This window comes from Protopterus annectens, chromosome 16.part0, assembly GCF_019279795.1.
Source record: "Protopterus annectens isolate FY-2018-M chromosome 16.part0, PAN1.0, whole genome shotgun sequence".
NCBI classification, from domain to species: domain Eukaryota; kingdom Metazoa; phylum Chordata; order Ceratodontiformes; family Protopteridae; genus Protopterus; species Protopterus annectens.
This window is the reverse complement of record NC_056750.1, coordinates 776,387,576-776,412,086: the sequence shown is the minus strand read 5'-3', so window position 1 is coordinate 776,412,086 and position 24,511 is coordinate 776,387,576. Positions and strand designations below refer to the sequence as shown.

Genomic DNA, 24,511 nt, shown 5'->3' with positions numbered 1-24,511 from the left:
ATGTAGAAAGAAGTGTTTTAGAGATGCTTGAGGTAGGAGAGCAAATATGAGGGTGCGGTAAGAGGCAGTGATAGGAGGTTAATACAGAGAGGAGAGTAAGAAGTGGTGTGGTAAAGAGAAGGGGTAGCATAATTAGAGTATGTGAGGGGAAGGAGTTTGGAAGTAGGAAGTGATGTATTGCAATTATGTGTGGTGAAAAGCTGGGTTTGAGTCTAGGCAGGAAATGGTTTGTGCGTGGATGGGCAGAATAGGAAGGGGATGGATTGGATTATATAAATGTAATTGATTTGGGGGGTGTGAAAATGGGGGTAGGGTAGGGGAGCATAGCGAGGGCGAACGGAGCAGGGCAACACCCATGGAGAATCTCTGAAAACAGCAATCAGTAAACAGATAAGTTTGGCAGAAGTGGGAATAGGAGAGGCGGGGGGTAGAGCAGCCCAGAGAGGTAGTATGAGTGAAATGTGTGGGGAAAGGAGCATTTTCACATACAGCAGGTTATATTCCCTTAGCTGAAAGGAACGGGGACCTTCAGCTGTGGTAATCTGTGCTGAAGGAACCTAACATTATGCTCAGCAAAACAAATGTAGTGCATCTGTTTTCAAAAAGAATAGTCATTCCTGCCACTGTACTCCAGAGGAGCTACAATTTATTCCCAGAAAGACAGTCCTTTCCTCCACTAAAATTTACCATTTTCACATAGAGCAGGCTAGACTTCCTTGGCTGAAAGGACCTGGGTCCTTCAGGGATGGCATTCTGTGTTGAAGGGCCCTAAAATTATGCTCAACCATCAAGAATGTAGTGCATCTTTTTCCTAAAATGGTCATTCCTGCCTCTGTACACCAGGGGTGATAAAATGTATTTCAATAAAGAAGGTCCTTTTCCCCAATAAGATTTACCCATGTCATATAGGGCAGGCTAAAGGACTCATTAAAAAGGGTCATTCCTGCCAGTCTACACTAAAGAGGCTAGAATCTATTCCCAGAAGGACGGTTCTTTCCTCCTGTAGAATTTGCATTTCTACATGCAGCAGGCTATATTCCTCTGCCTGAAAGGACCAGGGTTCTTCAGCTATGGCAATCTGTGATGAAGGGACCTGAAATTATGCTTAACCAAATGAATGTAGTTCATCTATTTCCAAAAAAAAAAGGTAATTCCTGCCAGTGTACACCAGAGGTGATAGAATGTATTCCAATAAAAATGCCCTTTTCCCAACTAGAATTTAGCTGTTTCATAGAGAGCAGTCCAGAGGACTCAATAATAAGGGTCATTCCTGTGACCATACACTAAGGGGGCTAGAAACTATTCCCAGAAAGATAGTCGTTTCCTCCACTAGAATTTAACATTTTCACATACAGCATGCTAGTTTCCCTTGGCTGAGAGGACCTGGGACCTTCAGCTGTGGCAGTCTGTGTTGAAGGATCTGAAATTTTGCTCAGCCAAAAGAATGTAGTGCAATTTTTTCCTAACAAAAAATGGTCATTCTTGTATGTGAATCTATTCCAACAAAGAGGGTCATTTTACCCAGTAGAATTAATCAATTTCATAGGAAACAGGCTAGAGGATTCAATAAAAAGGGTAATTCCTGCCACTGTACACCAAAGGGGATATAACATATTCCCAGAAAGACAGTCCTTTCCTCCACTAGAATTTAGCATTTTCACATAGAGCTAGCTAGATTCCCTTGGCTGAAAGGACCTGGGCCCTTCAGACATGGAAATCTGTGTTGAAGGACCAGAAATTATGCTCAACCAAAAGAATGTAGTTCAGCTCTTTCCTAAAGAATAGCCATTCCTCCCTCTGTACATCAGAGGTGATAGAATCTATTCCAAAACAGAAAGTCCTTTTCCCCACTAGAATTTAGCCATGTCATAGATAACAGAATAGAGGATTCAATGAAAATGGTCATTCCTGCTGCTGAAGATTAAAGGGACTAGAATCTATTCCCAGGAAGACAGTCCTTTCCTCCACTAGAATTTAATATTTTTGCATACACCAGGCTATATTCCCTTGGCTGAAAGGACCAGGGTCCTTCAGTCATGGCAATCTGTGTTAAAGGGATCTGAAATTATGCTCAACCAAAAGATTTTAGTGCAGCTTTTTTCCTTAAAAAAAAAAAAAAAAAAAAAAAAGGTAATTCCTGCCTCTGTACACCAGAGAGGTTAGAATCTATTCCCAAAAAGACTGTCCTTTTCTCCACTAGAATTTAGCATTTTCACATACAGCAGGCTATATTCCTTCGGCTGAAAGGATTAGGGACCTTCAGCCATGGCATTCTGTGTTGAAGGGACCTGAAATTTTGCTCAACCAAAAAAAATGTAGTACATTTTCTTAAAGAAAAATTGTCATTCCTGCCTCTATACACCACAAGTGATAGAATATATTTCAATAAAGAAGGTCCTTTTTCCCAACTAGAATTTACCCATGTCATAGAAAACAGGCTAGAGGACTCATTAAAAAGGATCAATGCTGCCACTCTACAGTAAAGGGGCTTTGTTCCTAGAAAGACGGTCCTTTTCTCCACTAGAATTTAGCATTTTCACAGACAGCAGGCTATATTACCTTGGCTGAAAGGGCGAGGGTCCTTCAGCCATGACAATCTGTGTTGAATGGGGTTGAAATTATGATCAGCGAAATGAATGTAGTGCATTTATTTACTAAAAGAATAGTCATTCCTGCTACTGTACATCAGATGGGATAGAATTTACTTCCAGAAAGACAGTCCTTTCCTCCACTTGAATTTAGCATTTTTATGAAGCCGCTGTGGTGCAGCGGTTAGCTTTGTCACCTCACAGCAAGAGGTTCTCCCGTTCGATTCTCGGCTGGAGGGCCTTCTGTGTGGAGTCTGCATGTCCTCCCCAGTCAAGTGACGTTAAAGACATGCAGGTAGGTGCGAGCGTGAATGGGCGTGCCTTCGTTGAAGCTTGGGTGTCAGGCTGGCAACTCAGCACCGTAAAATCCACTGCCAATCATGAGCGGACTGGAGTTTCGCTGTGGCGACCCCTAACCGGGAAAAGCCATATAGAGCACTCTAGAGCTCCTTGGCAGAGAGGACTTGGGTCCTTCAGCCATAGCAATCTGTGTTGAAGGAGCCTGAAATTATGCTCAGTCAAAAGAATGTATTGCAGCTCTTTCCAAAAAAAATGGCCATTCTTGCCTCTGTACACCAGAGATTACAGAATCTGTTTCAATAAAGAAGGTCCTATTCTATGTTGTAGAGAACATGCTAGTGGACTCATTAAAAATGATCATTGCTGCCACTATACAACGAAGGTGTTGAATCCTTTCTCAAAAAAGACTGTCCTTTGCTCTGCTATAATTTAGAGCAGGCTAGATTCCCTTGGCTGAAGGGACCTAGGTCCTTTAGCCACGGCAATCTGTGTTGAAGGGACCTAATTTTATGCTCAGCCAAAGTAATGTAGTGCAGCTCTTTTCTGAAAAAAAAAAAAAAAATCATTATTCTTGCCAGTGTATACCAAAGGGGACTAGAAGCTATTCCCAGAAGAAAAGCCCTTTCCTCCACTAGAATGTAACATTTTGAAATACAGAAGTCTGGTCATTCCTTCCACTGTACACCAAAGAGCTTGAATCTTTTCCCAGAAAGAAGGCCCTTTTCTCCACTCAAATTTAGCCATCTCAGGGAGAACAGGCTAGAGTCTTTTTGCTGAAAGGACTAGGTCCCTTCGGCCAAAGATATCTGTATTGAAGGGACCTAATAGTGTACTTCCAAAAGCCAACTTATATATATTCTATGAGAGAAAATCCTTTCCCTCACAATAATCACCTTCTTTTACAAACTGTTATTCTCCTGCCCCTGCTTTGTTTAACAACTACATATTTTTTTACATGAAATATTAACTTCAGTCACTCTTTTATGTGAACAGGAGTAATTTTATAAAGTGCAAGCTAGAATCCTTTTTCTGAATTGGTGTTTTACACAATATAATTTACTCTGTTTTACATGAAAAATAGGTTAGCAATTATTCCTATAAAAAGATTGTAACATGTTTATAAAAAAGTTAAAATATATTCCCTAAAAATTAGCCCTTTCCTCCTACAGTCTACCGTATTAAAAAATCTAGATTCCATGCTCTGAAAGGACCCTGTCATTCATATGTATTATATCCATACCTCTCAACCTCTTGAGCCATAAATAAAAGTGGGGTAAAGGCCCAAACATAAGGACATTTTTTTAAATATTGCTCTTACAAAATAAGAAAGTTGATAAAATAACAGGTTTTGTGGCATTGTTGTAGAACAGTACCCCTCGGATGCACACTAGTAAGTCCTGCCTAAACCCCCCTCTCAAGTCCTGGTGATGTGTTCAATAAGGAATAAATATTCCTGGTGATGTCTTCACAAGCCTGATGGATATTCATTGGGTATTCAGCGTGTTAGTTCAAGGGGGACTACCATTACCTAATGCTAAAGAAACAGGACTATAATTGAAAGCATTTTTTTATGTATCTGCAGGGGAGCAAGCCCCCCATGCACCCCCCATACTCTCTGCGAATTAAATATACCAACTCTGAGATCACACTACATTGAGGAAAAGAGTAAATTTCCTGTTCTGCACTGTGGGGACAGACTTTTAATTGTGTTGTAAAACACTTAGAAAGTTGCTAGACTAACAGGGTTTGTGTTAGCTTGTGTTTTTTGAAGGGTATGTTGTCCAGAACTAAAATATATGTCTTTATTTAATGAGTAATCCTCAGTGTGTTGCCAGAAAACTGCAAATTTTATGAAGAACAAACCAAAAATACCAGGAAAAAAATCTGGACAGCTGCGAGGTATGAGTGACAAAATTCAGGACAGCATCAACAGTTGCGCTCTAAGCTCAATTAATAGAGCTTAAAATAAACACATTGTACATACAAAATTTATAACCATAATGTTCCAATATGCAACTGTTGGTAGTGTCTGTTGGCCAGTTTTCAGCCCTATTCAGTGAGCTGACTGCATCAAAACAGTTCCCTGCCTTACAGTCTTTGTTAAAAAGATAACAGTAAAAACGCAATACCTACATAAGAGCTATAACATTGGCAGGAGCCGCCTTAGGTCAACTGGTGCCCTAGGCAAAAGGGCTGCACAACACCCCCCACCACACCACCCGGTGCCCCCATGCTGGTCTACCTACACCAAATAAATATTGGAAAAGCGCCCCAGGCTGCCGCCTAGTTGGCCTATGCCTAAGACTTGCTATGAACACGGGTAGCTAAAAAACAAAATATTAAAGCACTAGTGGCGACAGACTAACACAAAACAGGACCAATGTATGCATGATGTCACTGTCAAACCGGCATGGCAGTCAATCATGCCTCATTTGCATATAACATCACGACATACCTTTCAAACTCTTAGCGCAACTGGACAAAGCCTGACATAATGGGGGGGGGGGGGGTAAGGGGTCAAAAATAGGGACACGACTTTAAAAAATTGCTATAATAGAATTTGTGTTAGAATTAATTTTATGATGGATTTGAAGTCTGAAACTCAAATGCCTTCATTATTTTCTAACTTCAGTCTTTAATCTACCACTAATTTGCCAGAAAGCGCAATTTTATGAAAAACGGACGAAAAATATAAGGCAAAAATCTGGACATTTGCTAAAATCTGTACACTTGAGAAGTATGAATTTACACCAGACTATCTCAGTTTTTTTAAATAACTATGTCCTTTCCAAGCAAGGGAATCCAGGCAGCAGTCTAGCTTCCCTTGCAGTAAGTCCCTTCAGCCAAATGAATCTAGCCATACGGCTTTTCACGACGCCATCAGAATTACTTGACGGTATCTTGGTTGGTTTCACGACTGTACGCCTGCCATTCTATAGTAAATAGTCTGCTGTTATTTAACTTACTTATTAACGTTTTTCATTTAAGGCTAGTGAATTCGAGGGGTGATTTAAAAGTCAAGTGAGAGTGCTCAAAGTGCTTTTTTTTGGGTGTTTTGAAGTTGGTGAAGGAGGAAGTAAGTAGTGTTTTACTTTAGCTGTATAACTGGAATTTTCCTGTGAGTCCAAAATGTTAAAGCGTAGACATTCTAGGTTTGCTAGCATCTCCTACTCTTTCCCATGTGTGTTGCGATTCTGAAACCGTTAATAATGAAAATGAGAAGACGTTTTCAAAAAAATCATCGTGAATTTTAAGGTTGTCGTTAATGTTGGCTCTTTAGGTTTTAAAAGTAAATGCTTGTGTTTTTTAGTCTAGGTTTTGTTTTGGATGCGGTTATTATATCATTTTAAAATCACTTGGATTTTAAGCTAACAGTCATTAATACAAAAAAAAATTCAAGTAAAGAGTAAGTAACATTTAACATATGCTGTAGTAAAGCAAGAAGCAATAGTCACATGGAGTTACCCAGTTTGGTCAGTCAAAAATTTACATGCCACGGTTTCTAACTAGATACCCAAGTCTTATGTTGTGCCCAAGAAAGTCATCTGTATTGCACGCTCTGGTTCACTGCTGAAGTGACTTGCTTCTGTAAGCATAAACCCAATCTTTCTGTTTATTGTACTGTATACTGTAAGTTCTATTTGAAGTGCTAAAAAGTCCATTTAGACAGGAGCCGCTTCTGTTTTCCTCGATTTTCAGATACTTTTCTTGCTCTCAGTTGTTTCCTGCAGATAAGGGGGTAATGCTTTTTTCCATTTCCTGATGATGTTTTTATTTATATATTTATTTTTAATTAACAGACCCGTCATGATTTGGCATTGCCTAGTACACATTCTTTTGAACCCATCAACAGTCGGCATCATTGGTAGACCGATGATGTTCATATTGGACCATATCCTGATTCAAGTCGTACCTAAAGATCTGCAGTTTTGCGCATGTCCAAAAAAATTTTTACACTGTCAAGACTCATTTTGAGGAGATGGAAATATGCTAGCAAACCTAGTAGGGAGTGTAAAAATATTTAGAGTGTCACTAACAGGCTTAAAAAAAAATCAAAAGTATCCAAATATGATTGCAGCTCTAAGTGCTAAAGGGTAATATGCACCATATTTCCGGTGGAGTACTAGTTTCTTTTCCTATATTAACCTGAATGTTTCTGGTCCCCCCTCCCATCTGTAAGCATTTTGTAAAGAATATTCACAACTGTATTTCCTGTAGCCCCTTTCTGGTGTCAGCCAATGATTTAATCAGTTGAGGCTAATTTTTCTGAGATTTTGATGTCAACCAGCGATTTAATCAAGTGAGGCTATTTTTTCTTTTCTGCGGTGCTACAGCAGAACGTAGAAAACATTAATTTAGAAAGTATCAAATGTTTTCTTGATTACTGTTTCCATATTGTAAAGAGCTGTAAAACTGTCCACATGATGGGCTTTCTTGCTGGGAGTGTGTCTCAGGACACTGTTTTAGGGGTAGACTGCAGTAACCAAAGCACTTGACTGTCCAATATCTTCCCTTCTACAGTGGGACCTTTTTATAGGGACTCTCTCCCCATCTCAGTTAGCTGCATCTCTTTATACATGCCTAGTTAATGTTGGTTTTAAGGCTGTTCAGACTATCACTGTCCCTAATTACCTCTTTGCTTCTCACCTGTAGCTTGCATCATCTTTCCAGTCCTTTCATACAAAGTTCAAAACCAATGTTTTCTAGATGAGATATTCACCAAATATTAAGTAATGTAGAATTGAGCACTTTGCATGCCATTCATAATCCTGTAGTCCTACACCCCCTTGTCTGTTGATAAGGTCATCACCTCTGTCTGCATGACTTGAGTGAGATTTCATAGGATTCAGTTAGTTACGATCACAAATTTTTTCTTACTCTGCTCTTTCATAAGCCTTGACTGGGAGACCATCCAGACTCAGGGTTTTAGCTTCTTTAGGCACCCCATAGCATCTGCTGTCTTCATTGCAATATCTTTAACTAATACCACATCCTGTTCCTCCAGTATTATTGAGAGAGCTAAGAGTGCAGTGTAATTTTTCCCCAGCTTACCTCCTGCTCATAAAACAAAATCTTTAGCTTTTCAGAAGGTAACCCAAAATTGCTTTGAAAGAGTTATTGGGTACCCTGAGGTATGTATGACACATGACAGAATGTTCCTGGTCAACACTTGTTTGTAACCATTGTTGCAAATTCAGACCAAACCCTTTGTGCTTCTTAAAGTGATGTTACATTTTTTTTAAGCGTTGTGATTTTGTTTTGCATATGTTGCAATAGCAGTATGATGCATCACAGCAGCAACTGTTTTGTGTGTTTACTTTGAGGAAATTTATTTCCTGGCTGAAACTATCGAGGCAGGGCTTCTGTTAGTATTCTGAGACTTATTTTTCTGAAACACTGCCCCCAGCATAACACTGTTGACTTAATGTGACATTGTAGAACTGGAAATACTGAAGCATGCAGGCTTTTTCAGAGACTTGCTTTATTTTTCTTCCTGGGTTTCAGTCGTGGTAGGATAAAAAGCACATTAGATTACAAAACAGAATGTGAATGCATTTAATCGGCAATATTGTACTTGAAGGCCTCGCGTTGCGTTTTGTGCAGAAGTGGGCATGTCACGAATGATTGACTACCAGGTCTGCATATGTAATGAGCCATGATTGACATGGTATTCAAACAATGCAAACAAATGGACTTATTTTTGCTAAAAATAAAAGCACACTCTTTAAGAATTTTAGTTGCTTGTTACATTTTGAAGTGTTTCAGATACAAAAATAATAGCTTTTTTGCTAAAGAAAAAGCCCACTTTTTTTTTTTTTTTTTTTTTTTTTTTTTAGAATTTTAGTTGGTTAAGCAATTCAAATACAAAAATAATAGCTTTAGTCGACTAAAAGGGAACTTAGGAAAAAAAGGACACTTGCCATTTTCATATCACTCTCCCCGACAAGGACACACCTGCCCAAATAAGGGACTGCCCACCCTAAAGGAAAACTGGTGGTATCCCTAGGTCAGGACAAGAATAAGAAGTGAGCTTATATACTTTATTTTGAGCAAAAAAATGTATCTCACGATTAAATCATTAGCTTAAAAAGCGACCATGTCGTTTACCGTTTAATTTAAAAGAAAATAGACTTTCAGACAGCCAGATGCATGAACAAAAAGTTTCTGAAATATGTCTTATTTAATAAATATACGTTTCTTTGTTTATATTAAAATAAGGAACAAACTATTGTTCTCTAAGACAACACAAGACACGTACTAAAAGCTGGACGGTGTATTAGGATTCTTCGAGGGAATACATATTCATTAGTGCCCGATTACAAAACAGTACGGGGGTGGGTTTTGGGCGGGGCTTGCCACTGCACATCTGGTGAGGCCCTCAAGTACTATATCACCATCTAATCAATGTTGCATTGGGTGTTTTACTATTTTTATAAGGCTCTACTTCTCAAGGAGTTAAAGCTACGTTTGGCAATGGTGCAGCAGGTTGTGTCTGGGCTGAGCTGCTGGCAGCCTCACACTTGTTGCAGTTCATTTTTAAAAATGGTATGAACAGTGTGTTCAGTTTCTTTAAAAATAGTTGGATTATTTCAGGCATTTAAGCCAAGGTATGATGGTAGTTATGCTGTGCACAACTCTCAGCTGTCCTGCATATTGCAGAATGTCACTGACTACTGCAGAATATCACTGAGTTTTCACACATGCACGCACACAGCTTTAACACAATGTCGTTGCTTACTTCATGCATGAGTTCTGTCCGCACATTCCAGTCTGGCTTTGAATTTATCAGTTTACATGTAGAAGAACTTCTCTGGGCTAGATCCAGTTTGATCCAGAGGAATAAGGAGGGAGATTGTCCCAGTCAGTCTTTTTGAAAATTGCTTGTAATCCTGATTTAAAATTGAAATATGCTGGTAGGAAGCTCTCAGGGAAAGGTCCTTGTCTTGCTAAAGATTAACGGTAATATTGGCCTTTTTTTTTTTTTTTTTTTTTTTTTTTTTTTTTCCTCCCTTCTTTCCCTCCTTTCCCTCAGGGTTCAATTAATCATTGTTGCAAGGTTCCTAATTAACATCTGTCCACCTCATTCATAAGTATTGAATGGGAGCTTTAACTTAATAAGCTTTGAAGGCAGCCCACCTCTCTCAGGGTTCTAGCTTTCTTTAGGCACTTCATAGCATCTGCTACCTCCTCCACTGTAATGTCTTTAACACCATAGACTATTATTTCAGCAAGACAAGGGTGCAAAGTAATGTTGAACTTCATTCACTGCAGCTTTACTCGTCTTCTTTTCATAGTGTAGATTAATTAAACAATAGGCAAAGGTTGCCAGAATCTCCTTTGGCGCCTCTAAAACTTGACACAATTCTAACTCTATTTTGTGTAGCATTCTTTTATCAATTTGCTGCCTCATTCAGAGGTCCAGAAATGTTTGGCTGGAAGGGGAAATCTACATATCTTTCAGTTTTAATGATCTGTTTTATATTTTGTGAGATGTTCTTTTCTCTCCCTAACACGTTTCATGTGTGTTGCTGCCCTGCGCTATCCCCATAAAATATTACACTGTGTCTGCAGTAGTTCCTGCTGAAGGTAACTCTGTTTAACATTTGATTAACATACCCTTTACCCAATGTAAGACATTAGCCACCCTAACTAATACTACTTTTCGGGCAGTTGAATTTGCAACAGTATTGTCTAGACATGCTACCTGCCTCTCTGAAACAACTTGGTAATTTGCTGTATAAACTCCCTTCTTTTATAGTAAAAAATTCTCTCAACCTATCCAGAAGTAATTTGTAGACCATGTGATCTGACAACACTGGGTGAGTATACTCTGCACTCATTATATACAGATTTTTTTAAATAATTTATCATTTTTGTAAGTATGAAATCTAGGTGAAGAAAACATATTTGATTGTTCAGGTGAAGTGCCTTGTTTGTGACCAGCTCAAATGTTGGCAGACACCTGCCAATTAATGTGCCCAAATAGGGAGTGCAGAATCTCCCTGGACCATTGTGAACCTCATCTGGTTCAAAAACTAACTTTCAGTCATCCCCCACCACCACTATGGTAATTCTCTCCCAACATATGAGCCTTCCCTTATTAATTTCAGCACCTTAAGTTATGGTAGCTCTGACAGATGCAGGTTAATGAGTCTGTTCTCTATTCAGCAGACTGCCCAGGATTTTGACGCATCATACCTCCTTATATTGCCAGACCCATTTGACATTAAAAGAAGATCCTCTCCTATTTAACATTATGACTTTTCTATATTGGAGGAAAGACACATCATACCTCCTTATATTGCCAGACCCATTTGACATTAAAAGAAGATCCTCTCCTATTTAACATTATGACTTTTCTATATTGGAGGAAAAGAAAAACAATGTCAAGTTACCAAGCTTTCATAGTTTATGTTCAGGCTCCAATATTTGGTTCATCTGCAAACATACTAGTAGAGATTTAGTCTTTCTTGTATATGGAAAAAAATGTGCGCTTTCTTAATCTGGTTGGTAACTCGATTTACATTCCTTGAAACTATGAATGCCGTATCTGTACTGAATTACCCCTTTACTTTGATATTTATCTGCAGAAAGATTTGTTGGTTTTCCCAAAAAATCAAGCAATTAAGGAATTCTTAAAAACTATGCGCATTTCTTGTCCTTTTATATTGCTAAAGTACAGATCTTAAGTAGTTTACTTCATTTGGTCTTCAACCTGTGGGATACGGATCTGAGCTGGCAATTATTACTAGCATTAGCTTTGAGCTCCAGACTCCTCCCCTTACCCATAATACACCACTGCCTTCCATCCCCAGATCTCGTTTGCTGCGATTTGTTACACATCATGTGTTCAGAGCTCCGGCTAGCAGTGGGTGACTTACTACAAATCTTAAAAAAAATCCTATTTCTTTTAGCCAAGTTAAGTTGGTGTCCCATCGCTTTGGTGTCGTGTATGTTTGTTTAGTAAGAGTAGTTTGTCTGTGGTGCCCCCCCCCTCCTTTAGTGTTGTCTCTAGTCTAGTGTGGTGAGTGGGTGTGTGTCTGTTAGCCTAAAGGAAGAAAGTTTTTGCCTGTTTTTAAGGCTTCTTTCTTGTCTTGTAGGATGGCTGAAAAGCTTGTCTTTAAGCGCTGCACAGAGTGTGGCCATAAACTCTCACCATGGATGGCCACACTGTGTGTGTTGTGCTTAGGTGTGGCCCACCTTAGTGTGGATTGCTCCATTTGTGTGGGTAAGGCCAAGTTGGCCCTCAAAGGTCTTCTGCCTGCTACTGATTTTCCTTCCTCATCTTCGGCTTCAGTCACAGCGGCTGCTGTGACTGCCTATCCCGCTTCTCTTCCTCTGGCCTCCCCTCCCTCCCAGGCTGGGACTCAAACTCTTGCATCTAAGCCTGTGGTAGTGGAGCAGAGGAGAGGTAGAGAACGCAAGAGAGAGTAAGACTAAGGAAAAGAGGAAGAGGTCCCCGAACCTCGCTTCCCCGAGCAAATCAGCAAGGATCTGTGACTCCCCTCTGCTCCAGTCTTCAAGGTTCTCCCCAGAGCTGGAGGAGGCACGTCCAGTCTCCCGGGCCACTGTTCCTGACCTGCCAGTTCGGAGTCCGTGGCCTTGTCACGATCGACCCACTCCTTATTGGGCATGTATCTGGATAAGATGATGTGCTTTATCCGTACACAGATCCAGATGGGAGCCTTGCCAGCCCCCCTCCCTCTGGAGGGGGGAGCTCGCTTCTTTTTTTTTTTTTTTTTTTCAACCCATTTCTCCTTCCCTGAACTGACCTTTGGCTGAGGAGTTCTTGGATCCAAGGTTGGCCTTGGTCAGGGGTTCGGCGCAGACAGTCCTTGTTTCCTCGACAGCTGCCTGGAGCAGGTCGAATCCAAGACTCTCCTGGAGCTGGAGCCTGGGTGTTGTATCTGAGGGAGTGGAACCTTTTCCATTGGCTCTCTCGTTGTCTGGCCAGGCCAGAGCTCTGTCCTCTACTGGTCCACCTCCGATTCTCACGGACCCGGGGAGACCGGCCTCCTTATTAGCTTCCCAGGAGGTCCACTCTCCTTTGGCATTCGATGTGGTAGGGTCCTCTCCATCGGATCGAGACCCCTGACCGCCCCCTCGGACTCAGCCCAGTCCCCTTTGGCTCTGTCTATGGTCCCCATTGTCTTACCGGAGGGACAGCCCATGCCCAATGAGCTCCAGACGGTTCAACTGGAGGAGCAGATGGCTTTCTAGCGCTCCCCTGAGAGCCCCACTGGAGATGTGCCTCGTAAGCATATGTGCAAGAGGAGGCACTTGGACTTCCCTGAGTCCCTAACCGAGGACACAGATTTAGGTGAGGGGGAGGGCTCAGTAAGATCACCTCCCGAGGATGTCTTCTTTGGCGACATCATGGAGATCCTGCACCAGATGGGAGGTTGGTCTACCCCCAAGCCCTCCTCTGAGTCTCTGTTCCTGGATGCTTTCGGCATGGGCCTGTCTACTTCCTGTGTTCCCTCTCACGGATTCTTTAGTGGATTTGATCACCTCACGGGCGTGGAAGGAACCAGATACCGTGGAGCTGATCCCCAAGTGCCACAATAAGGGTTTGTCACCCTATTGACAGGCCTTCCTGGAACAAGGACTCCCCAGTGGCACCATGGTGGTAGCAGCAGCCCCGGAGAGGGAACTATCTCAGGAAAGTTCCTCATTCCACCCTCCTGACCGAGAGTCACGGATGATGGACCGCCTAGGGAAACGGGTGTATGCTTCAGCTACCTTTTCGATCAGGGTACTGAATTACTTGGCCCATGTCACTAGACTCCAATGCGACCTAGTAAAGGAGCTGGAGGAGTCTCCACCCAAGTTCAAGTCGCAGGAGGACAAGACTTCATTCTCCGCGAAAATGGCCACTCTGAAAGTGGTATCAAATATATCCATGTGCCTCCTCTCCCATGCTATGGAAGGAGCGGCTAGGGCTGCTGGGTCCGGTGAGTCCATGAGGCATAATGCCTGGCTCCGGTTGTGCCAATTTACTGAACCCTTTAAGGCATCCTTTGCCACTGCCCCTAATGACGACTCAACACTTTTCAGTAAGACCATTAAGGAGACACTAGTCCAGAGTGAGAAGGACAGGAAGACACTGTCTGCCGTCGGGATCTGCTTCTTTAACCCTCAAAGGTCTTTTTCCTGAACCAGAGAGGGCAAAAGAAGATGTAGTTCCGGGAGTCTCAGTATTCCCGGGACACTTGGGGCTCTTCTTCCCCTAGAGGCAGAGGGGGACAGAATGGACGCCGGCCCAGAGGCCGTGGGGGTCCATGAAACTTCGGGTCTCGAACCATTCTCAGACCCGGGCAGCAACCCTGAGGGGTTGCCCGGCTGCTCTACTTTGGAGACAGTCAGGGGACGATTGTCCTTGCACCTAGCAGCATGGGAGTCTATAACAATGGACCGCTGGGTGCTTCAAATAATATCCAGAGGATATTCTATCCCCTTCGTGGGTTGCCCCATATCTCCCAAACACCTCCTGGACGTTCCACCCTTACAAAGGGGGAGGCAGCAGCACAGGAAATTTCCAAGCTGCTAGGAAAACGAGCCATCAAAACCGTCCCCCCAGATCAGTTTGGATCGGGCTTTAACTCCAGGTTCTTTTTGGTGCCAAAGAAAATGGGGGACTTGAGGCCCATTCTGGACGTCTCTACCCTGAACCTGTCAGTTGCCAAAGAGAAATTCCGGATGGTCACACTACAGTCCATGCCATACCTGCAAGAGAGCGACTGGATGTGCTCGTCAGATCTCCAGGATGCTTACTATCACATAAAAATGCACAGAAGCTCCAGGAGGTTCCTCCGCTTCTGGCTAAGGGCCAATCATAATCAATTTCGAGCCCTACCATTTGGTCTCACCACAGCCCCCAGGGTGTTTACCAAAGTGATGGTGGTTGTAGCGGCTCACCTGAGGGGATTCAGGTCTACCTGGACGATTGGCTCCTCACTGTTCCCACCAGGCATCTACTTTCCCAAACCAGGGATTACGTTCTGATACTTGCCCTGAGTGTGGGTATCACAATCAACACATCCAAATCTCTACTAGAGCCTGTACAGGTAATAGACTACATTGGTGCCAGGATAGACGCACACCAGTGCAAAGTGTTCCTGACCTCAGAGAGGGTTCAAAACCTCGGGATGCATGTCTCCCTGATTTACCATTCACGCCTCGGGAGTCAATGTTGAGGGCTCTAGGCTCGATGGCGGCGACCATAACTCTTCTTGCATGTGCTCGGCTAAAGATGCAGAATCTTCAGTGGACTGTAGTGGTTCAGTGGTCCCTGTTGGAATTACCACTAACCTATCCCATCCACCTAAGTCAAGTGTGTCGGTCGTCCCTCATATGGTGGATGAGCTCTCCAGACATTTTGGAGGGACGACCCTTTGTTCCAGTCCAAACCACAGTGACCACAGATGCCTCCCAACTCAGATGGGAGGACATTGTTCGTGCAGGACAGTCCAAGGCCTGTGGTCCCCCATAGAGACCAGCTTGCACATCACTGTCCTAGAGATGAGGGCGGTCCTTCTAGCGTTGCAGGCCCTTCATGCCTTTCTTCCTCTTCATCGCCATTCAGTCAGACATGTCAGTCTGGTATATCAACAAACAAGGAGGGACCAGATCTTACCCCCTTTGTCGCGAGGCCATGAGAGTGTGGGAATGGGCGATCTCCACTGGTCGCTTTCTCATCACAACGCACATTCCGGGATTGTCCAACATTCTAGCGGACAGGCTGTCAGACCATTCTGATGCCTTACGCGTGGTCTGTGAATCTGTCAGTAGCGGATCAGATCTTCAGAGAGTGGGGTCAACCTTGCTGCGATCTCTTCGCATCCCCTTCCAACGTGAAGTGCAGCAGGTTTTTTGCTCTGAACCCCCTGCCGGAGGAGTTCCCCAGAGACGCTCTAGTTCATGCTTGGCCTCCCGGTCTTCTGTATGCTTGCCCTCCAGTTCCCCTCATTCTGAGTTTTCTGCAGAAAGCCTGTCGACTGGGGAGCAAGGTGATCCTCATTGCCCCATTCTGGCCTCGTCTGGTATGGTTTACCTTCCTTTGGTCTCGCCTTCTGGCTCCACCTTGGATCCTAGATCCCATTCAGGATCTGATCTCACACCCATCGGGGGTGCCTCATCCCAGTCTGGACAGCCTGAAGCTCATGGCTTGGCTGCTCCAGTTCCCATGATTGCTAGGACTCCCGGACTTTCCTCTTCAGTAAAGTCTATTTTGGTAGCTGCTCATAAGTCTTCAACCAGAAAGGTTTATCGCAGCAAGAGGAAATGTTTTTCTTTCTGGGCCTCTCATAGGAGTTTAGATACTTTCACGGCTCCCATTTCCACTGTTCTTGATTTCCTGGCTGATATTTTCCAGCATGGAGCTAGTTCTTCTGCTATCAAAGTTCATTTGGCTGCCATTTCTCATATTCATGTGCACAAGAATTCTGCATCCTTGGCATCTTCTAGACTGTGTAAAGTCTTTATCAAAGGCACCTTTTTGCTATGCCCCCCCCCCCGGGTCAAAGATCATGTCCCCCCCGTGGGACCTTACTATGGTTCTCCAAGCTCTGGTCGCTCTGCCTTTTGAGCCTGCCGCAACTGCAGATCTAAAATTTCTGTCATGGAAAACAGCTTTTCTGGTCGCCATTACCTCTGCTAGAAAGGTTTCGGAATTACAGGCCTTGTCCATCAAATTTCCGTACTTGATTTTTCATAAAAACAGAGTTTCCCTTCGAACCAGCCCATCTTTTCTTCCTAAGGTGGCGTCACCAGTTAATATCAATCGGACTATAGATTTGCCTGTGTTTTTCCCAATTTTACCAACAGGATGGAATACAAGCTACACATGTTGTGGATGTTCATAGACCGTTACGGTTCTATTTAGACGGGACAAAAAATCTTCGTAAATCTGATCAATTGTTTGTTTCGTTCTTTAGACCCTTTTGGGCAAACCTATTTCCAAGGTTACTTTAGGTAGATGGATTTCTTCATGCATCCGGCAGGTCTGTAAGGACAAAGGCATATCTCCTCTAGGTCAGGTTAAAGCTCATTCCACTAGGTCCATATCTACGTCGGCAGCTTTTTGGTCTAGTGTCTTTGGATGACATTTGCTCTGCAGCTACTTGGTCCTCATCTCGTACGTTTATTTCTTATTACAAATTGGATTTGACTTATAGAAGGAGAGCATCCTTTGGCTCTGCGGTGCTCCGGAATATTCTTCCATGAGGGCCACCCAGGAGTTTAGTAGCTGGGGACTCTGTCCTACAGGTTGAAGACCAAATGAAGTAAACTACTTCAGATAAAGAAGTTATGTACTCGCCATAACGTTCTATCTGAGTAGTTGTACTTCATTTGTCTTCAACCGTCCCTCCCTCCCTCCTCCCGGACCTTGGTGCATGTTCAGCCTACAGGCTGCAGTATAGATCACAAATATGTTAGTAGGTCGGGTTCGAAGTAAGCTCAGCAAACTCGGTCTGGGGATGGAAGGCAGTTGGGAAGTGCATTATGAGTAAGGGGAGGAGTCTGGAGCTCTGAGCTGATGCTAGTAATATTTTCCGGCTCGGATGCGATACGGATCCGTATGCCACAGGTTGAAGACAAATGAAGTACAACTACTCAGATGGAACGTTATGATGAGTACATAACATCTTTTTCAGTGTAATTTCTTGACAAGACTGTGTCAACCTGAATCTCTAGTAAGCATGTAATCATACCATTTAACAAGTGCATTAAAACTGTAACCAGTCAATCTCTTGCAAGCTTCCAAGAAGGAGTTTCTTCAATTTTGAATCTGTAGAGCTTTACTGTACAAGGAGCACACACTGTGATTACCCATTGAAATTTAAATCCGTTTTTCTTCTGCCTCCTTGCCGTCCCCGTAGACTGCTCCAGAACCACCCCCACCCCAAGGAATTCATGCTTGTGTTGTTTGTTATTAAAGCCTATTTGGAGTACATATTCCCCCGTCATAAACATCTATCAGTTTTAAGAACATTTTTTTAACATTCTTATTAAAATGTCAGTCTTAAAACAATATAGGAGGCACAGATATATTAATAGAAAAGAAGACAAACCATATTAACATTTTTTTCCTTTTGTACACATTATACATTACGTGTTTTCTTTTTTATAACAAGTATTTCAATCCAGTGTTACGAAAATCACTCCGTTTCTGCTTTCCCTTAAACCTCACTCCTGAACATTATTCTGCATGTATTCTCACAAATTCCATTTGTTTTGTAATTTGCTCCTTCTCTTTACTTTTAAAGATACCTCTTTCACTTTTGTATTTCTTCTGCAGTGTTCAGTACTTTTAATGCAGTTGTTTTAAATTTTGATTCTACGTCTAGGCAGTTCAGATCCTTTGTCCCAGCTCAAAAGAAATAATTTCCTTAGTTTCAGCCATTTGCTTCCCCAATATTTCTGACAGAATACTCTGCAGGGACTTTTAAGTCTGCCAATTCATTACAGTCCCAATGACATGTCGGTTACCTGTTTCTTCCCCATCACACCTCCAACATTTACTGTTTACCTGAGGAAAAATTCTTTGAAGTTTGCTCTGGGTATAAAATGTCTATGCATACACTTCAGAGTGAAAATCCTAAACCACCTAGACTTTCTTGCATACTTCTGAGCCATACATATGTCCTCCCATTGATCCTTATGGAAGGCAGACAATCTTTCCTAACTTCCTCTGATTCTTTTAGTTATCATGCACTGTTTTATATAACTTACTAATTATCCACTTTTTAACAGCAGCTCCTGTACTAGATTCAAGTAAAAACTTTGCCAGAGTAGGTCTTTCACTTATCACTCCTCTATCCCTTTCTATTGCTTATCTCCTATTTCAATCCCTGATAGGAGGGCAGTCTCTCTAACCTGCAGTCCAAACCTCTTTAACCTTGTACTGCTTGTATTACTTTTTCCCCTCTAGTTATTTGCTCTCAATACCTTGGTTCCTTTGCCAGTTTTCTCCAGTTAAGTACAGCCCCCTTTTGCCTATTTTTTTGTACCCCTACTTGCAGTCATCCCTATTGGCAAAATCTCTTTTCTGCATTCATGGGTTGGCTTAGTTCTTCAATACATTCTGCAACTTCATAAATATATAATAATCTGTGTCGTGGTGGTGGTGATTTTCCTTGAGGATCAGCATCCAAAATGATAGTTCCCTGCTTCATCACCATCTCTTTCCACTTTGAGTCATATTCTTCCGTTTGGGTTACGGGTATGAGCCTTAACTGTGTACCACTATAATAGTTCTTCAACCACATTTTTCTGTCGGGAGGATCAACTTATCCCACTTACCTGTTGCCCTCTTTCCCAGCCAGGTAGATTCCTTTAAGTCTTTATTAATTGTTGTCCATAGTGTTCCTTTGGTTGATTAGTTTTACATACAGAAGGCATATTTTTAAAGGTACTCTAACATTTTCACTGCTTCCCTCTTATATCTATAGCTGTAAGGAAGAGCGTCATACAATCTTTTGTTTAGTCTATTCCCAAGTATCTTTAGCTGCCATAACAGAAGCCTTTTTAATACATAATCCTAAATGCGTCCTCTTTTCATGTCCCTATAAATATGGGTATTGTTGAACAGTCATGAGTGGGTATATAATTTATAAATCTAGCCTTTTTTATCTTCATTAATTTTATAGCGTGAAAAGACTTGAAACTGTTTCAAAATGTTCCACATTACCAAGATGTCATTTTTTGTTTTTATCTAGTACAACATAATATAACCAAATCTTACTTGATTACCATATCAGTTGTGTTCTTGAGTTTTTGAGACTCTTTATTTTCTTTGCCAGTAACTGCATGTATAAAGTAATTGAAGGGGAAAGAAGACACCCCTGCCTAGTTCCTCTGTTCAAACCCAGCTTATAACAGAGGACCTCCCCCCGCATTTAATTTTTGACACTGATCCTTTAGATAGCCTCTTAATTAATCTTATTGTATTGGGGAATGCAAATGCTTCCATTGCCTTACTCATAAGCTTACTCTTTTGAATGCTTTCTATTCATTAAGACCCGCCAACAACATTTTGCTTTCCTCTGAATCATTGCATTTTCTATTATTGTCAGATGTTTGACTCCCCTCTACAAAACCACATTGATTCATATCTTTCAATTTTGGCAAACCTTTGCCATTCTTTTAGATAGTGTAGGCATAAATACTGTATAATCATGGTTTAAAATTGAAACTGGTTTGCGAGGCTGAATCTAATGGGTCATTACTGTGTCTGGGTATTACAGCCACCACAGCTTTTTCCAAAATACTAATGCTTTCCTTTGAAGTACAATTAAATAAAATCATCTCCCAGATGTTTCACTTTCTTCCATTCTAACTTCCACAGGAATACCATTTCTTCATGGAGACTCCTGCATCACCATTTTAATCTCATCCACTGCTGTCTTATTTCTTAGTTGTTGAGCCTCATCTTCCTCTACTTCCATAAATATTTCATTTATACACAGTCATTTTCTGTATTCTTCTGCTTTATAAAATTTTCATAACCTTTCCAGAGTACCTCCAGTAATTCAATAGACTCTAGTTATTTTTCTTGGCATAGGCTTCCTAAATTGGCAACTACCCTTTCTACTTTCTGTTGCTTTAGTCCCTGTACTAAAAGTTTTTGTGCTGTAGGATTATCGAAAATAATTTAACAGCAGGCTTTCTAAATTCATGCATAATACTCATGTAATCCCTTTATTTTGTCTTTAGCTCTCTGCAGGTGCACTTCTTGTTCTGTGATATCCCCCTTGTTCAGCAAGACTTTAACCTTTTGTCAGTCTCCTAAATAATTCCTATTACTTGACTATAGCTCTTTCTCTCTTATGTCTCTCCTGTTTTTAAAATCCATTTTCATTTTATCCCATTGCTTAGCTATTTCTTCTGAAGACATTTCTATCTTCCCTAATAAGTGCTGAGTAATTTCCATTGTCCATACCTTTAAATTCCTCTCTTTTTAAATAGGTAGATGGGGGGAAAAGCCAGCGTTTCATTTTTAAACAGCACAAAGAAGACACCATGATGACTAGACTTCAAACTTTGAGCACTTTTGTCTGTAATAAACCTTTTGACGACTTCAGAATAAAAAAAGTGGTAAGAACTCAATCACATAACTAACCTCAAGTAACAATCTAAAGTGCTTCTTAAAGGTGTGTTGTATTTTGCCTTGTACCTGTTTAGCTAATTTTTGACACACACAACTCTGTGAATAAAAATGTATGCTTTAATATGATATGCCTGAAATATTTGCAAGCTGCAATACACCCCTTAAAATACTTTCTTACAAACTCACATATAAACCTTCATACATAATAATTAAAAACTTGAAGTAAGATAAAAAATGAATTGTTTTTAAATTATAAATGGTATCCTGCTTTTACTTTCAAAATACTAGAAATAGACACCATATAATTAAATCCAGGGGGTTGGGAGATGTTAACTCTCAACTGCCACATTAATTCTCTATGTTCCAAGCATAAATCGATGCCGATCAAGGACTGAAAGCTTTAATTGATGCCCGGGATGTTCTAATATATGTTTCGCCAAGGCATTGTTCATATTACCTTTTTGAATGTCATACCCATGCTGGTAGATTCTTCTCCTAAATGCATTAATAGTCTTACCTATGTAAAAATGTCCACAGCTTTGACATACAGCTGTATAAACTATATTTTTACTATAACAACTACATTTGTGTTTTAACCTGATATCACCAAATCCCAGGATATGAACAATTTCTCCCTCGAGTTAGGTGACATTGTGGACTGTGCCCACATTTTCTCATCCCACTTGTGTTGTGGATGTTCTCTTTACTTCTCTCTAGTAAGCTCTTCAGGCACGTCTTTTTTTTATATGTAATTACCGGTCTTTCTCCCACTTTTTTCTGATGTTCATTTTCCATCCCAAATACAGCCCAGTTCTTATTAATCTCCTTAATGTCATAAAACTGTAGGTTGAAGGTTAATACTATAGTATTTGTGTACGGCTTTGAAGTATTAACAACTAGAGTTGTATTTTCTACACTTGTCTCTTGTTCATCTGTTTCTAATAGGGGATAAAAATGTCCACTTACTCTCTTCCTGGTAACCCCATCTAATGTTGGGTCAATAAACATAAGTGGATAACACCTCTTGACCAACATATCTCTCAGAATGTCCCTTTCTTTCTCAAATGTGTTGATATCACTAATCATATGGGCTAACAGTACACATTGACCTTTTACTAATTATCTTTTTTGATTGAATGGGGTGTGCACACTGTGTTACAGTATGTTAGAATAGGTAGGTTTCCTATGCAATGTCTATGTGAAATCCTGATAAGTTCTATCTTTGTGTATAGAAATATCCAAAAAGTGCACCATCTGTTCACGTGTCTCCATGGTGAACCTCAAAAAGGGGGTACTAGAATGTAGGAACACACAAGTCATCCAACTGTTCCCGTGTACCCTCCCAAAAGATTAGAATATCATCTAGGTATTGACCATAGAACTTACAAAATTGGAACAGGTCAGAATGGAAAATGGTAGTAGTTTCCCATGTTGGCAAAAATGGGGGTTCATGCAGCCCCCATTGCTACCCCAGTTTTTTTCTTAACAGTTGATTGTCAAATATAATAAAGTTGTTCTCTAGGATCATTTCCATTAATACCCTCAGCATTAGAATCGGTGTGTGCTCAAAGGTTGTATTCTGACAGAAATTCATAAAATAGTTCAACTCCACTATCATGGTGATGACACTAAAAAGGTCCTTCACATCGATGGTAACAAAAATAAGATCATCAGAGTACATTTCCCTCTTAATTTTCCTTAAACAATCCCATGAATTGTTTAATATATGTTGGAATTTATCTAAGGTCCCTTTTAATTGAAAATCCACAAATTTCATCATTGTGAAAGTTTTAGATGCTTTAGCATCCACAGTGGGTCTAAGTGAGGGGGGTCTACCACAATCTTTTGAATTTTCGGTATCCCGAAGATAGTGGGTATCCTAGGGCTGGTCTTTGTGAGGAAATGTAATTCACTGTTAGTACTTTGATAGTGTTAAATGATTTGTTACAATATAATCTATTTGTCTATAGGCAATGTTTAGCTCATTTAGGGATACCTCCTCATAGTCATCACTGAACAAAAATGTTAACATTTTGTCTACATACAATTCCTGAACCATCACAACTAGACCCCCCCCCCCCGTCGGGTTTCATAAACCTAATAGCGTTGTTGTTTACAGTGTTCTTTACGAGTCTGGTTTCTTCGTCACTAAGATTCGGTGCCACATCCACCTTTTTATGAAATAAATTTCTGATGTCGTACTCTCACATCTCATATAGGTATACAACAGGATGTAGAGGTGGGTTAACAACACTAGTGTATATGTCAATTCCTCACCTTTAAGGGCAAATTGAAAAGTTTTTAAGATTTAGTAGGGCCCTTTCTAAATTCCCATTCTGTCTTGGGACAAAATTCAAGCCTTTTTGAAACAAACTGGCCCATTCTTTGGTGACAGAATGACCACCTGAATTATACATTTTAAAATCCTAGTGTTTGTTGTAAGTAATTTGGCACACAGCTTGCATATCATTCTCATCATTAAACTCATTAGCCACTTCAATTGCCATCTCGCCCCTCTGGTCCTCCCCTGGTTGCGGTATTGATTGGAAAAAGTCACTTGGTTGTTCCCAGTCACATTGGAGTTTTGGTCTTTCTGATTATGTATTCTCCCTGACCTCTTGAGGGCAACCCCTAAATGGAGGTTCACACCATTGCTGTTAACATATTCAGCATCAAAAGCATTATTAACACTTGTATTCCCCTCATTAAAACTTGTATTGAGCCCCATTTTTATTTTTCATTTTTACTTCATTAGTGGTGCCGCGGTAGCGTTGTCGCCTCACAGTAAGAAGTTGTCCTGTTCAATTCCCAGTTGGAGCGTCTTGTGTGTGGAGACATGCGTGAATGGGCATGCCTTAATTGAAGGTTGGGCATCAGGGCTGGCAACTCTGCATGTAAAAATCCACTGCCAATCATTAGCGGACCGGAGTTCCGCTGTGGCGACCCCTAACAAGGAAAAGCCGAAAGACACAAAAACAACCCTGCATTTTATTATGTTTTTTATTGCCACGTAATGTGTAATAGTTACTAGATGTTTAGGGAAGCTTTCACTTAAATGCAAATGTTCCTATGAAATATAACCTTGTCCAGTCTAGATGAGTTGTACCTTGGGGAATAACATGTAAATTCTGTCAGAGTTCATACTACTGAATTTACATATTCCCTAGCAAATATTTTCATAAAATTTTGTTCCGAACTCTACACTCTTATATTTTCCCTTGTAGGTCCTCCTGATACATCCTCACTATTGCAAATAAAGTCCCAGAGTGCCCATTTATTTTTAATTTTTCCTGCTGAAAGTGGATAATTTTGGAAGAAATGTTCTTAAGCTCCATGATGCCAGTTTTTGATGGACTACAAGTACATGCCAGAATAATCTCATCTCCCATACCAGTAGCACCTTACTACCATGAGTTTACGATTATTGCATTTGTTTTCCTCTTCTGTCACTATTGGAGCCCATTAAACGCAGTATTATTACTCCCCTTTTTCCTTTGTCCCTGATAATTTG

At 41.1% G+C, this 24,511-nt stretch overlaps 1 protein-coding gene across 1 annotated transcript in view; it reads left to right on the top strand.

The window, feature by feature from the left end:
• The first annotated feature begins 5,714 nt into the window (after positions 1–5,714).
• Positions 5,715–24,511, top strand: part of TMEM203 (transmembrane protein 203) — a 35,411-nt gene continuing 16,614 nt past the window's right edge. The window contains exon 1 of the mRNA XM_044057791.1: positions 5,715–5,964. The gene's annotated coding sequence lies outside the window, so the exon portion shown is untranslated. The remainder of the gene's footprint in view (positions 5,965–24,511) is intronic.